Here is a 5,318-nt window from a genome sequence, read left to right as displayed (position 1 = left end):
CATACAAGTTGCTACAATGTGAATTTCAGTGGTTTTATATTTATAAATAGTGCCTAAATTCTTTACGTGAATCTGCATAGCAGGAGGATTTGATCATACTTAAAGCTGCTGTACTCTGACAAGAAAATGTTTGTTGTTTTTGTTTTTAAAGTGATTGCTTTAGTTCTCTGTAGTACAAGTAAAAAGCTGTGTTTTAAAATTGACCTTCAGTCACTTTCCTAGGTGCAGGAGAAGAGCTGATAGAATTTTATATTATATATATTTTTGATAGAATTTACCCATATCCTTCCTGGCCTATTTATGGCATGTGAAGCTGTTTCTAAATTCAGGTTTAAAATTGCCTTGGTTAAATGCTATCTGATCACTGATTATGTCTGTGTACCTTTGGACTGCTCCGTGGACAGTGCCTGTTCTCCAGGTCATTCGACCTAGGACAATCAGGCATAATCCACATTTGGGCTCGTCTCTGACTTGTTATCCTACAAGCCTTTGCACTTTCAGTCCTTTCAGAAACTGGTTGATGTTGGAAGAGACCTCTTGAGATCATCTAGTCCAACCCTCTTGCTCAAGCAGGGTCAGCTGGAGCACATTGTCCAGTTGGGTTTTGAAGACCTCTCTCTCTGACCTACTGTTGAGCGTGAGGCATTTTAACATTTTTAAAGATACTTCAAGTAACCATTAATATTTCTTTACAAGAAACCAAAGATTACTATAGGGCTACTTTGTTGCCTACCTTATCTTTGCCCTCCTAACAAGTCCCTGATGGTGTGTATTTGCATACAGAGAGATATGGCATGAAGAGCTAGGCGCAAGGTTTGATGTAGTAACAGTTGAGAAGGGAGCCAGTGAGAGGGAGCAAGGCATGTCTTGATCTTAACTCTTACTGCCTGTTGGAACAGAGCTGTCTGTTGGGCAGAAACCTAATTGTCCTACTTGTGCTTCATCACTTCTGGGATGTTTTTCAAAGTGCAGTGTGGAAACAAAGGCAACAGAATCCTTGAAAGAAACTGGCAGTGTAGATATCCCCAAAATACCGCAGAAGAGGCTGAGTAAAACGTAAAAGCTAGTGCCGCCTCCTGCTGCTTACCAGCCTGGAATAACTCAAAAGATTCAGCAATGCATTTGAGCAAGAAGTGAGAGTGGTTTCTAGTTTCCAGATTATGTTCCTGCATAGCTGTTAAAGGAGAGCTTTCAGACATTGATCTGTACCCAATTTTTAATATCATTTATTTGAAGGAGTTTTGCAGACAAACCTTGCTTTTTGGTAGTTGCAATTGTTTTTAAAATAACATTATGGGATACTATTGAATACTATTTGGAATACTATTATTTGAAATCCAAAGCATATCTGAATTTTGGACATTTCTCCACTAGTCTAACAGATTTGGTAAACAATTATTACATGCTAACAATTCAGCACTTAACTCTCTGCTATTTCTGGGTGGGATTTTGGACAGAGGGGAAAATTTTGTGGCTTCAATGCAACTGTGGCAAAGAACTTCTGATCTGTAGCCAGAACATTACAGTGTGTTCCTCTTTGGGGTAGTCATTCTTTAGGTTATATAGTTTATAATATTTTTGGATAAACAATTTGTAGTTGCAGAAGTACACAAGCATAGCCATTAAAATCTGGCTAATATAGGGCAATTTAAGTGTGAGGCTAAAACATCTTGTGGTTACAGAAGATAACATAGATTGTACTGTACAAATGAAAGTGCGGCATAAAGCTTTATTTCTCCTTTGTCAGCTAGTAATCTAATCCCATTTAATCAGACCTGTTAGAGACAGTAACACTTTTCACTAGTTATTTCTAACTAGGAACAACTTCTGCAGTATTTCTCTGTTCCTGAACTAAACAGGAAAATGCAGGTTGAAGATTTAGTGTTTTCTAGGTAGTACAGGGGAGGCAAGAGATGTGGTGAAGGGGAGATTTAACATAAGTATTATGGTCCCAAACCACTGAAGGTCAAAAATATATATTACTTTCTTCCTTGGCACAGCACCTGATGCAATGAACAGCTCTTTTATGCATTTGCGGAGTGAAATCCGAAAGACTACTAAGAGAATGCTGAAGCATTCTCTGTCTTCATTTGGATCATTTTCTGCCATCATTTAAATCTCAGCTGCACTTTTGCACCCCTACTAGTGCTCCATGGAAAAGGGACTTGTTAGTTCTTAGGATGGGAAAGACTGCAGTGATGTAGTTCTGACCACTACATATCTACTGCATTTGAATCAAATAGAAACATGAATTATACAGCTGCTTTGGTGTAAACGCATGAGAGGGGTGACAGGAAGTAAACCCCAAATTTTCAAGAATCAGGGATTATTGACCTTTTCATCTGTTAGTTCTAAAAAGCCTTTGGTTGCTATGGCAAGGTAGATTCTTCAGAGGAAACCTCATAGGGTTTTTTCCTCCCTAGCTTGGCTTTCTTTATAGTGGAAGCAAATGGCCTTTACGTAATTTAACTTCCTTTTGCTTCCTTTTACAAACCACAGAAGTCAGAACAAATGGGAAGTCCAGAATCTGAGAGGTCTTTGTTCAAGATAAGAGAGTTCTTTGTGAGATCATATTAAACATAAATACACAGTGTAAAACAAACCATCTGAATTATCTCCTCAAATGCATAACATATTATGTTTGACATTTCTTGCAAGAAACTTTTAGTTGATTGAACAATTGAAGAGAACAAATAAGAAAAGGGGAAGGAAAGGGAGGGGAACTGAAACATAAAAATCAGTCAAAGAGGAAGAGTTTTAGTTAAATAATCTCTGTTGCAGTTGAATAGATGAATTATATGAATGAAGTGGCTTGCTTTAATAGCTGGCGGGAAAAAGTTGATCTGCATTACTTTCTCATAAACGGTATCTAAGGACAATTTAACTGAGAACTTGCTGAAGGCCTGGAAGCATAAAAAAAGTCCAAAACAGTTTGAAAATGCTTTTAATCTAGAATGTTGTGATGTTTTAATAAAATGCCAGTGTTGATTTTCAAACTGATTTCTCAATCCCTTTGATAAAATTTGGATACAATCTTTTCCAACCTTTTTCAACTGGCTTTTAGATTGAAAGAATCTGCTATGTCTTCCATGGATATGTGCTGAATTCTCTGGGAGAGAGCTAGTAATGAGTTTTGACTATAGCAGGAACAGCATAAAAGCATATAGAGTTGAGAATCTGTAGGAATCACTTCAGCAAAACCTAGGAACACAGAGGAGAAAAGTAACGGAAGAGATTTCACACTTAGATGCAGCACATGCGTGTTTATTGTATACATGGGTATTCTAACTGAATTCATACATGTTCAGTCAATGTTACACCAGAAAATAATACAAAATCTGACTAACTGAGCGGTCAGAAAAAAATAACTGTAAAAAGGGAATCATTAGTACATGGAAAAGTTTCTTGAGGAGTCTCTGTTTTCTTGACTCACTTGTTATTTAATATCATGCTCTTTAATGAGTAGGAGAATATAAAGTCACTTCCAATAAAGTTTATGTAAAACATGGTGCAGTAAAAAAAGGTCAGACAGATCAGTTATACACAGCAGTCTAGTTCACATGGTTGGCCTGTACTTTATATTTTAGTACAGCTGAGTGTAATATTTCACAACTGTGAGCAGAGAAGTTTACTAGGCAAGAAACTGAATCCCACAAAGAACAAACAGCAATGTGCATTTATTTTTTTTATGATTGATAACTAACTGGAAATGAGATTCCGGTACATACATTATATTATTTATGTCTTAGACCACATCTATGTCTGAACTATTCTTCTCTTTTCTGTTTTTTGTTCCTATTGATTTGATAGTTAGATCTTCTAAACCAAAAATTTACACAGTGTCATTGGTGTTTTGTTTCTTCCTTCGAAATGTAAATATTTTCATTTTTTCCCATCCTGTTTCAACCAGTACATTGTTCCAGACTGATTCAGCTGTTTCATTTTGCTCAATGTCTTGCTCAATTAAGTATTATCTTTGCTTCCAAGGCAAAATCAGTACTTTGTTAGAAGTGACTACATAACTTTTCATTATTAGGGCTGAACCATTAAAATTGTTTTTCCCTGATGGCTTGCATAGAAGTAAGACCAAAATCTTGGTAGCTTTTAAAGACCATATACTACTAATTGTTGTAGATGATTGATGCACTGTTTGACAGTCGAGGTGGGTTTAAGCTGACCTTTATACCATGTAATTTTTTCTCTGGTAATTACAACAGAAAAGAAAAACTTAAAATACCAAGTGGACTAGGTCAATGAGAGGATCCCTCTATGCTAACTACAAAATAGTAAAAATGTTATTATTTTCAAAAACATATTCAGGGCTAAATTCAAGAGTCCTGGCAAACTGCTTGGAATCTCCATTTGTAAGTTACTTTGTCTATTAGAAGGCATTGTCAAGCTTACACTCACCAGCTGCTGCACTTTATATTATAACTACAGTAGTGAAATATGATCTAGCTGAGCACATCAGATACTGAGTTACATATTCTGAACCTCCAGTGTAAGGAGTCTACATCTCTTCATTGCTGCAATGTTACCAGCTGTTTTCTTCCAAAAGTTGTGCAATAAATATCCAGTGCAATGGAATAGCCCATGATTATGCTATTATAAAAATAATGGCTAAAAAGGCTGTGTAGATGCTCCAAAGTTAGATATAAAATATTTATATGCTGGGGGCCACCCAGCTGGAAAGCAGCCTGGCAGAAAAGGACCTGGGGGGCCTGGTGGACACCAAGTTGAACATGAGCCAGCAACATGACCTTGCTGCAAAGAAGGCTAATGGTATCCTGGGCTGCACTAGGCAAAGTATTGCCAGCAGGTCCAGGGGGGCGATCCTTCCCCTCTGCTCAGCGCTGGTGAGGCCACACCTGGAGTGCTGGGTCCAGTTCTGGGCTCCCCAGTATGAGAGACATGGACAGACTGAAGAGAGTATGATGAAGGGCCACTAAGATGATGAAGGGACTGGAGCATCTCTCCTATGAGGAAAGGCTGAGAGAGCTGGGACTGTTTAGCCTGGAGAAGAGAAGGCTCAGTGGGGCTCTTAAATAACTGAAGGGAGGGAGTGACAAAGACAGAGCCAAGCTCCTTTCAGTAGTGCCCAGTAACAGGACCAGAGGCAATGGGCACAAACTGGAACACAGAGGTTCCTTCTGAACATCAGGAAACACTTTTTCTGGGAGCATGACCAAGCACTGCCACAGGTTGCCCAGGGAGGTTGTGGAGTCTCCATCCTCAGGAATATTCAAAAGCTGTCTGACATGATCCTGCACAACTGGCTTTAGGTGGCCCTGCTTGAGCTGGGGGTTTGGAGCAGATAC

Source organism: Haliaeetus albicilla, chromosome 5, assembly GCF_947461875.1.
Source record: "Haliaeetus albicilla chromosome 5, bHalAlb1.1, whole genome shotgun sequence".
In the NCBI taxonomy this organism is placed as follows: domain Eukaryota; kingdom Metazoa; phylum Chordata; class Aves; order Accipitriformes; family Accipitridae; genus Haliaeetus; species Haliaeetus albicilla.
The sequence above is the reverse complement of the archived record's forward strand: the minus strand, read 5'-3'. Positions refer to the sequence as shown.